Source organism: Macrotis lagotis, chromosome 1, assembly GCF_037893015.1.
Source record: "Macrotis lagotis isolate mMagLag1 chromosome 1, bilby.v1.9.chrom.fasta, whole genome shotgun sequence".
Classification (NCBI taxonomy): Eukaryota; Metazoa; Chordata; class Mammalia; order Peramelemorphia; family Peramelidae; genus Macrotis; species Macrotis lagotis.
Window position 1 is genome coordinate 538,152,713 of NC_133658.1, and position 9,721 is coordinate 538,162,433.

At 36.2% G+C, this 9,721-nt stretch overlaps 1 pseudogene; it reads left to right on the plus strand.

The window, feature by feature from the left end:
- The first annotated feature begins 2,801 nt into the window (after nt 1-2,801).
- On the plus strand, nt 2,802-3,938 carry LOC141521045 (heterogeneous nuclear ribonucleoprotein A3 pseudogene; annotated as a pseudogene).
- The last annotated feature ends 5,783 nt before the right edge of the window (nt 3,939-9,721 follow it).

Consider the following 9,721-nt stretch of genomic DNA (forward strand, 5'->3'; position numbering starts at 1 on the left):
TCCAAATTGAGTATGATGAAAGAGAAATCATATCCTTATGGAAGAGACAAGAAGTCTAAGAGATAAGAAGATCAAGCAATAAGATATCTGTTTTATTTCCTAAATGAAAGGGAATAGTCCTTGAACTTTGTTCAAACTCCATGGCTCTTTATCTGGATACAAATGGCACTCTCCTGTGCAGACAGCCCAAAATTGTTCCCGATTGTTGCACTGATGGAATGAGAAAGTCCTTCAAGGTTGAACATCACCCCAGAATTGCTGTTAGGGAATACAGTGATTTTCTGGTTCTGCTCATCTCACTCAGCATCAGTTCATGCAAATCCCTCCAGGCTTCCCTGAAATCCCATCCCTCCTGGTTTCTAATAGTACAATAGTGTTCCATGAAATACATATACCACAGTTTGCTAAGCCATTCCCCAATTGAAGGACATTTACTTGATTTCCAATTCTTTGCCACCACAAACAGGGCTGATATAAATATTTTTGTACAAGTGATGTTTTTACCCTTTTCCATCATCTCTTCAGGGTATAAACGCAGTAGTGGTATTGCTGGGTCAAAGGGTATGCACATTTTTGTTGCACTTTGGGTATAGTTCCAAATAGCTCTCCAGAAAGGATGGATGATTTCACAGCTCCACCAACAGTGCAATAGTGACCCAGAATACGCACAACCTTTAAAAAATGATCATTATCCTTTCTGGTCATATTGGCCAATCTGAGATGTGTGAGGTGGTACCTCAGAGAAGCTTTAATTTGCATTTCTCTAATAATTAATTATTTAGACCAATTTTTCATATGACTATGGATGGCGTTGATCTCCTCATCTGTAAATTGCCTTTGCATATCCTTTGAACATTTATCAATTGGGGAATGGCTTTTTGTTTTAAAAATATGTATATTTTAGAAATATGTCCTTTGTCAGAATCATTAGTTGTAAAGATTGTTTCCCAATTTACTACATTTCCGTTGATCTTGGCTACAGTAGTTTTATCTGTGCAAAAGCTTTTTAATTTAATGTAATAGAAAACATCTAATTGGTTTGGGGTGATGTTCTCGAACTCTTCCTTAGTCATAAACTGCTCCCCTTTCCATAGTTCTGACAGGTAAAGTAGTACTTGATCTTCTAATTTGTTTATAGTATTGTTTTTTTAATGTCTGAGTCCTGTAAGCATTTGGATCTTATCTTGGTAAAGGGTGTGAGGTGTTGGTCTAATCTAAGTTTCTTCCAATCTAACTTCCAATTATCCCAGCAATTTTTATCAAAGAGGGAGTTTTTATCCCAATAGCTGGACTCTTTCGTTTTATCAACCTTCAGATTACTATAATCGTCTCCTGCTTTTGCACCTAGTCTATTCCGTTGGTCTACCACTCTATTTCTTAGCCAATACCAAACATTTTTCATGACTGATGCTTTATAATATAATTTTTAGATCAGGTAGGGCTAAGCCCCCTTCTTTTGTACTTTTTTTCATTAAGTCCCTGGAAATTCATGACTTTTTATTTCTCCATATGAATTTACTTACAATTTTTTTCTAACTCATTAAAGTAATTTTTTGGAATTTTGATTGGTAGGGCACTAACAGGTACTTTAGGTTTGGTAGAATTGTCAATTTTATTATATTAGCTCTACCTATCCATGAGCAGTTGGTATTTGCCCAGTTATTTAAATCTGATTTAATTTGTGTGAGAAGTGTTTTATAATTTTTTTTCAAAAAGTTTTTGAGTCTGTCTTGGCAAATAGACTCCCAGGTATTTTATATTGTCTGAGGATACTTTGAATGGGATTTCTCTTTCTAACTCTTCCTGCTGTATCTTGCTAGACATATATAGGAAAGTTGAGAATTTATGAGAGTTTATTGTATAACCTGCAACTTTGCTAAAATTGCTAATTGTTTCCAGTAGTTTTTTGAATAATTTCTTGGGATTCTCTAGGTAGACCATCATGTCATCTGCAAAGAGTGAGAATTGTTTCTTCCTTCACAATTCTAACTCCTTCAATTTCTTTTTCTTCTCTAACTGCTGAAGCTAACATTTCTAATACAATATTGAATAGTAGTGGTGATAATGGGCACCCTTGTTTCACCCCTGAACTTATTTAGAATGTCCCTAGCCTCTCCCCATTTAATATATTTCTTGTTGATGGTTTCATATCAACAATGCTAATTATTCTAAGAACGGTCCATTTATTCCTACATTCTCTAGTGTTTTTAGTAGGAATGGATGCTGTATTTTGTCAAAAGCTTTTTCATCATCTATTGATATCATCATATAATTTCTTATAGGTTTGTTGTTGATATAATTGAGTATACTATAGTTTTCCTAATATTGAACCAACCCTGCATTCCTGGGATAAATCCTACGTGATCATAATGTATTATCCTAGTTATAACTTGTTTTAATTGTTTCGCTAAGACTTTATTTAAGATTTTTGCATCTATATACATCAGGGAGACAGGTCTATAATTGTCTTTCTCTGTTTAACTCTTCCTGGTTTAGGTAACAGCACTATATTGGTTTCATAGAAAGAGTTAGGCAGAGTTCCATCTTTCCCAATTTTTTCCCTATTTTTCCACAGAGTTTATATAGAATTGGAAACAATTGTCCATTAATTGTTTGCAATTTATTTTTGAATCCATCAGGCCCTGGAGATGTTTTCTTAGGGAGTTCAATGAGGGCTTATTGAATTTCTTTTTTCTGAGATAGGGTTGTTTAGGTATTTAACCTCTTCTTCATTTACCCTGGGCAACAAAGTTTTGTAAATATTCATCCCTTTCATTGGAGGCAGGGAGTCTGGTCTCAAAATGGAGGTAAAACAGCCTTCTGGCTGCCCCCAGCCTGACTCAGGCTGCCGTCCTGTACTGGGGGTAGGAGGGTCATGATCCAAAGGAACCAGAGCAGTTGAGCAAACTGTTTATTGGTGGCTTGAGCTTTGAAACTACGGATGATAGTTGAAGAGAACACTTTGAAAAATGGGGCACTCTCACAGATTGTGTGATGATGAGAGATCCCCAAACAAATGGTTCCATAGGCTTTGGCTTTGTGACTTAATCTTGCTTAGAAGAGGTAGATGCAGCAATGTGTGCTCGACCACATAAGGTTGATGGGCATGTAGTGGAACAAAAGAGAGCTGTGTCTAGAGAGGATTCTGTAAAACCTGGTGCACATCTAACCATGAAGAAAATTTTTCTTGATGGTATTAAAGAAGATGCAGAAGAATATAATTTAAGAGACTATTTTTAAAAGTATGGCAAGATCACGAAACAATAGAAGTTATGGAAGACTGACAGAGTGGAAAGAAGAGAGGATTTGCTTTTGTAACTTTTGATGATCATGATACAGTTGACAAAATTGTTGTTCAGAAATATCATACTATTAATGGGCATAACTTTGAAGTGAAAAAGGCCCTTTTGAAACAAGAGTTTCAGTCTGCTGGCTCACAAAGACGTCGTGGAGGTGGCTCAGGCAATTTTATGGGTCAAGGAAAAACCTTTGGAGGTGGTGGAGGAAACTTTGGCTGTGGAGGAAACTTTCATGGAAGAGGTGGTTATGGTGGAGGTGGTGGTGGCAGCAGAGTCAGTTATGGAGGTGGAGATAGTGAATATAATGAATTTGGAGGAGATAGTGGCAACTATGGAGGTGATCCTAGCTACAGTAGTAGAGGAGGTTATGGTGGAGGTGGTGGACCTGGATACAGAAACCAAGGTGTTGGATATGGTGGTGGTAGAGGAGGATATAATGGTTACAATGAAGGAGGCAATTTTGGTGGTGGTAACTATAGTGGCAGTGGGAACTACAATGATTTTAGTAATTATAGTGGGCAGCAGCAAATTATGGACCCATGAAAGGAGGCAGTTTTGGTTGAAGGAGCTCAGGAAGTCCTTATGGTGGTGGTTATGGATCTGGTGGTAGCAGAAGGATATGGTAGCAGAAGGTTCTAAAAACTCAACAGAAGAGGGCTACAGTTCTTAGCAAGAGAGAGAGTGAGGAGTTGTCAGGAAAGCTGCAGGTTACTTTGAGACAGTTGTCCCAAATGCATTAGAGGAACTGAAGAAATCTGCCACAGAAGGAACGATGATCCATAGTCAGAAAGGTTACTGCAACTTAAACAGGAAACCCTTCTTGCCTTCTTGTTCAGGACTGTCATAACCACAGTTTGCTAAAAATGCAGCTATTGATTAATGCAATGTAGTGTCAATTAGATGCACATTCCTGAGGTCTTTATCTGTTGTAGTTTTGTCTTTTCTTTTTCTTTTCATTACATCAGGTATATTGTAAATTGTGGTAATGGTACCAGGGATAAAAAATTAAGGAATTTTTATCTTTTCAAAAAATATTCATCCATTTCATTTAGGTTATCAAATTTATTGGCATAGAGTTGGACAAAATCATTTCTAATTATTATTTTAATTTCCTCCTCATTGGTGGTGAGTTCGTCTTTTTCATTTGTGATACTATAAATTTTATTTTCTTCTTTCTTTTTTTAATCAAATTGACCAGAGGTTTATCAATTTTATTGGTGTTTTCGTAATACCAACTTTTGGTTTTATTTATTAATTCAATAGTTTTTTGCTTTCGAATTTATTAATTTCTCCTTTTTTTAGAATTTCTAATTTGTTATTTAATTGGGGCTTTTTGATTTGTTATTTCTCTAATTTTTTTTAGTTGCATGTTTAGTTCATTGATTTCTTCTTTCTACAATTTATTCATGTAAGCATTTAAAGCTATAATATATCCCCTGAGAGACTCTTTGAATGAATCCTATAGGTTTTGGTACATTGTTTCATTATTGTCATTATCTAGTATAAAATGGTTAATTCTTTTTATTATTTTTTTTGGTCCACTCATTTTTAAAAATGAGGTTATTTAGTTTCCAATTTTTTTCTGGGTCTATATCTTCTTGGCTCAATATTACATATGACTTTTATTGCATTGTGATCTGAGAAAGATGTATTCACTATTTCTGCCTTTCTGCAGTTGATCATTAGGTTTTTATGTCCTAGTACATATCAATTTTTGTATAAGTTCCTTGTACTGCAGAGAAAAAGGTATATTCCTTTCTGTTCCCATTCACTAAGTCTGCCATACCTAGTTTTTCTAACAATCTATTTACCTCCTTAACTTCTTTCGTGTTTATTTTATGATTTAATTTATCTAGCTCTGAGAGTGGGTGGTTGAGGTCTCCCACTAGTAGAGTTTTGCTGTCTATGTCTTCCTGTATTTCTTTCAGCTTTTCCTCTAAAAATTTTGATGCTATCCCATGGGGTGCATATATATTCGGTATTGAAATAATTTTATTGTCTATGGTACCTTTTAGGATGATAAAGTTTCCTTTCTTATCTCTTTTAATGCTATCTGTTTTTGCTGCTGCTTTGTCTGAGATAAGGATTGCTAGCCCTCCTTTTTTTACCTTCACCTGAAGCAAAATATATTTTGCTCCAACCTTTTACCTTTACTCCATATGTGTCTCTCTGCTTTAAATGAGTTTCTTGTAAGCAGCATATTGTAGGATTCTGGTTTTTAATCCACTCTGCTATTCACTTACAAATGTAAGGGAGAGTTCATCCCATTCACATTCAAAGTCATGATTACTAATTCTTTATTGCCCTCCATGCTATCTTTCCTCTGCTTGTATTTTTCCCCCTTCCCCTCCCTTTATCCTTATTCTCCAGTATTTTGTTTCTGAATACCACACCTTCAGTGTATTTGCCCTACTATATCACACCCTCCCCTTTCTTTCCCCTTTCCCTTTTCCCCTTTTAATACTTGAAAGGTTAGGTGTTTTATGAGTTAACTAAGTATGTGCAGTTTGACTTTAAGCCAAATCTGATGAGAAGAAGATTCAGGTGTTTCTCATCTCCACCTTTCTTCCCCTCTATTACCACAGGTATTTTGTAATGAGTTTTACGCCATTCAATCCCTTCCCCCCTCCTGTCTCTTTCCTGTCGCCCTTTTTAAGGAGGCAGTGTTTTTCAGATCATTCTATCTGAGTCATAGAAAATTCTGAGTATCTGTCACTTCTAGCTAAGTGCATTCTTTTTTTTAGGTTTTTGCAAAGGAAAACATAGTTAAGTGGCTTGCCCAAGGCCACACAGCTAGGTAATGACTAAGTTTCTGAGACTGGATTTGAACCCAAGTACTCCTGACTCCAGGGCCGGTGATTTATCCACTATGCCACCTAGCCACCCTCCTAAGTACATTCTATCTAATAGAATTAAAAGTCTTGAGAGTTATTAGAGTATTTCTCCCAAGTGGGGTTAAAGCCAGTTACATCCCATTAGATAGCAGTCTCATGGATAGATCATGAATGTCCATCATTTCTGGCTAGGTATATTCTCTCTGTTAGATTTACAGTTCTCAAGATTTATGAGAATCTATTTCCTCATGCTGGGATATAGCCTATTTCAACTTATTGGATAGCAGTTTTTTTTTTCCTTTTACCGCCCCCCCCCCTTTTTTTTACCATTTCATGTGTCTCTTGAACCTCCTGTTTGATGTGCCAGTTTTCTATTTATCTCTGGTCTTTTCATCGGGAATTTTTGTAATTCTTCCATTTCGTTAAGTGTTCATCCTTTTCCCTGGAAGAGAAGCCTCAGCTTTGCAGCATAGTGGATTCTTGGCTGCATTCCAAGTTCCCTTGCTCTTCAAAATATCTTGTTCCAGGCTCTTCGATCCCTTAATGTTGATGTAGCCAGGTCCTGTGTAATCCTTTCTGTGGCTCCTTGATATTTAAGTTGCTTCTTTCTGGCTGCTTGCAGGAACTTCTCTTTTATCTGATAGTTCTGGAATTTGGCCACAACATTCCTTGGTGTTTTAATTTTAGTATCTTTTTCTGGAGATGATCGATGTATTCTTTCAATAACTACTTTGCCCTCTGGTTCCATGATATCAGGGCAATTTTCCATCACTAGATCCTGTAATATTTAGTCCAGGCTTTTTTTGCTCTTCAGTGTTCTCAGGAAGTCCAAAAATTCTCAGGTTGCCCCCCCTCGATCTATTCTTGAGGTCTGTGTTTTTGGTGATGAGGTATTTTACATTTTCTTCTATTTTCTTCTATTTTTTGATTTTGTTTAACTGACTCTTGCTGTTGCATGGAGTCATTGGTTTCTGTAGACTCCATTCTTTTTTGGGGGGGAGGAATTTTCTTCATTAACATTGTGCAAGTCCTTTTCTAATTTGTCAATTCTGCTTTTGAAAGAGCTTTCCATTTGACCAATTGAGGTTTTGAGAGAATTATTTTCTTTTTTGCATTTGTCCAATTGAGGACCTGATAGAATTATTCTCATTTTGTATTTGTCCAATTGTATTTTCTAAGGATTTGTTTTCTTTTTGAAAGGTATCAATTGTCTCTCCCAAATTTTCAAGTTAATTTTTGAAGTCCTTCCTTATTGTTTCAAGGAAGTATTTCTGTGCTGAAGGCCAGATTGTATTCTCCTCAGGGGTTCTAGGTCTCTCTGAGTTAGGTTTTTTCCTTCCAAGAATTTTTCTATGGCTCCACCTTTCTGCTGACCATTCTTCATTTTGCTAAGACCTTGAGTTGGGGAGGAGCTGATTCACAGGGGCTTGGGATCCCTGGAGGCTTTACTCACTAAAATCAATTTCTCCGGCTGGCCAGCAGGAGGTTTTGGTTGCTTTCTCTGCTGTGTCTGTGACCTTGATTGAGGCCTTCTCCCTTTGCTTGAAGGGTGGAGTTGGAGCTATTGAATTCTTTTGCCTTCAATCAATGGTGGGCTTTAACCTGGCCTCAGGTCATTCCTCTCCCTATTGTCAGCTGGGCTGGTTCTTCTGCTCCCACACCTGTGCCTGAGGCAGAAGTAGTCTGCAATTGTTTGTTCCAGGAAGAGGCCTCAGGCATGGACTCAGAGTTCCTCAGACCAGAGGAGCCTAGGGATGGTGTCTGCAACTCTCCTGCACAGGAACTCTCCCCCCAGCCCAGAGGGACAGCACCAACACCAGTGCCTCTGCTCCCTAGTTGCCTCAACCCCCCACACTCTAGCCCCACTGCTGATCCATCAGGTCTGGCTCTCAGGCCCTCAGACTCTGTGGCACCAATTCAGCTACTAATGTGGCTGATTCAGGGCTGACCTGCTGTTTGAGCCCAAACTCACCCGCCCAAATTCAATGCTTCTGCAGGAGACAAATCCTGAGGTAGTGTTCTTTATCCTGGCTTTTCTTTCTGGGTTTTCTGGGTCGGATTTCTGTTAAGAGGTTTGTTTTATATGATAGATGGGGAAAGATCAGGAGAATTTCGAAGTGTGTTTTTCATCTTTCTGCCTTCTTGGCCATAAGTTTCTTTTTGCTAAAATTTATTTAAACTTTTTGGCATTGATATTCATTAGAGAGATTGAGCTACAATTCTTTTTTTGTTTTGGATCTTTTTAGTTTAGGTATTAGCAACACGTTGGTGTCATAAAAGGAAATTTGAAGTACTACTTCACCTATTTTTCCAAATAGTTTATATAGACTTGGAATTAATTGTTCTTCAAATATTTAGTAAAATTCACTTGGAAGTCCATTTCACCTGGAGATTTTATCTTAGTGATTTTATTTATGACTTGCTTAACTTTTTTCCTTAAATTCTGTTATTTAAACATTATATATCTTCTTCTATTAATCTAGGCAATTTATATTTTTGTAAATACTCATGTGTTTCATATACATCATCAGATTTATTGGCATCCATTTGAATAAAATAACTATGAATTATTACTTTAATTTCCTCCTTCTTGATGGTAAATTCACCTTTTAATTTTGATACAGTTAATTTGGTTTTCTTCTTTTTTAAATCAGGTTTACCATTTTTACCAGATTTTCATAAAATCAAATCAATTTTATAGTTCAATAGTTTTCATACTTTCTACCAATTTCTTCTTTGAACTTTTTTAGGTTTTTTTTTTTTTGCAAGGCAATGGGGTTAAGTAACTTGCCCAAGACCACACAGGTAATTATTAAGTGTCTGAAGCCAGAATTGAACTCGGGTCCTCCTGACTCCAAGGTCAGTGCTCTATCCACTGTGCCTCCCAGATGCCCCTTCTTTGAGTTTTAGAATTATTTATTTGATATGTAATTTTTTATTTTTATGTGTTTTTTTTCTAGCATTTTTAGTTGCATGTCTGATTCATCATTCTCTTCTTTCTCCACTTTATTCACCTAAGTATTTGAAGATATAGATTTTCCCTTAATAATGTCTTTGACTGCACCACACAAGTTTTGGTATGATGTCTCCACATTTTCATTGTCTAGTATGTAATTGTTCATTATTTCTATGATTTGCTGTTTGATCTTCTCATTTTTGAATACTGGGTTATTTAGTTTTCAATTAAATTTTACTTTATCTTTGAATTTGTCCTTTATTCCATGTGAATTTTTGTTGTATAACATTTTGAAATGTGTGCATTTAAAAGTTCTGCTTTTCTGTTTTTCATTATGAAGTTTTTATGCCCTAATACCTGATTGGTTTTTGTGTAGGTGCCATGTACTAAAGAGAAGAAGATATATTCCTTTCTATCCTTATTCAATTTCTTCCAGACATCTGTCATATCAAATTTTTCTAAAATTCTATTCACCTTATTAATTTCAATCTTGTTTAAGTTCAATTAATTTAATTCCAAGAGGTATAGGTTGATGTACACCACTATTATAACTTTAGTGTCTATGTATTCCAGTAATTTATTTAATTTCTCCTCTAAGAATCCAGAAGCTATACTGCTTAGTGTATGTATGT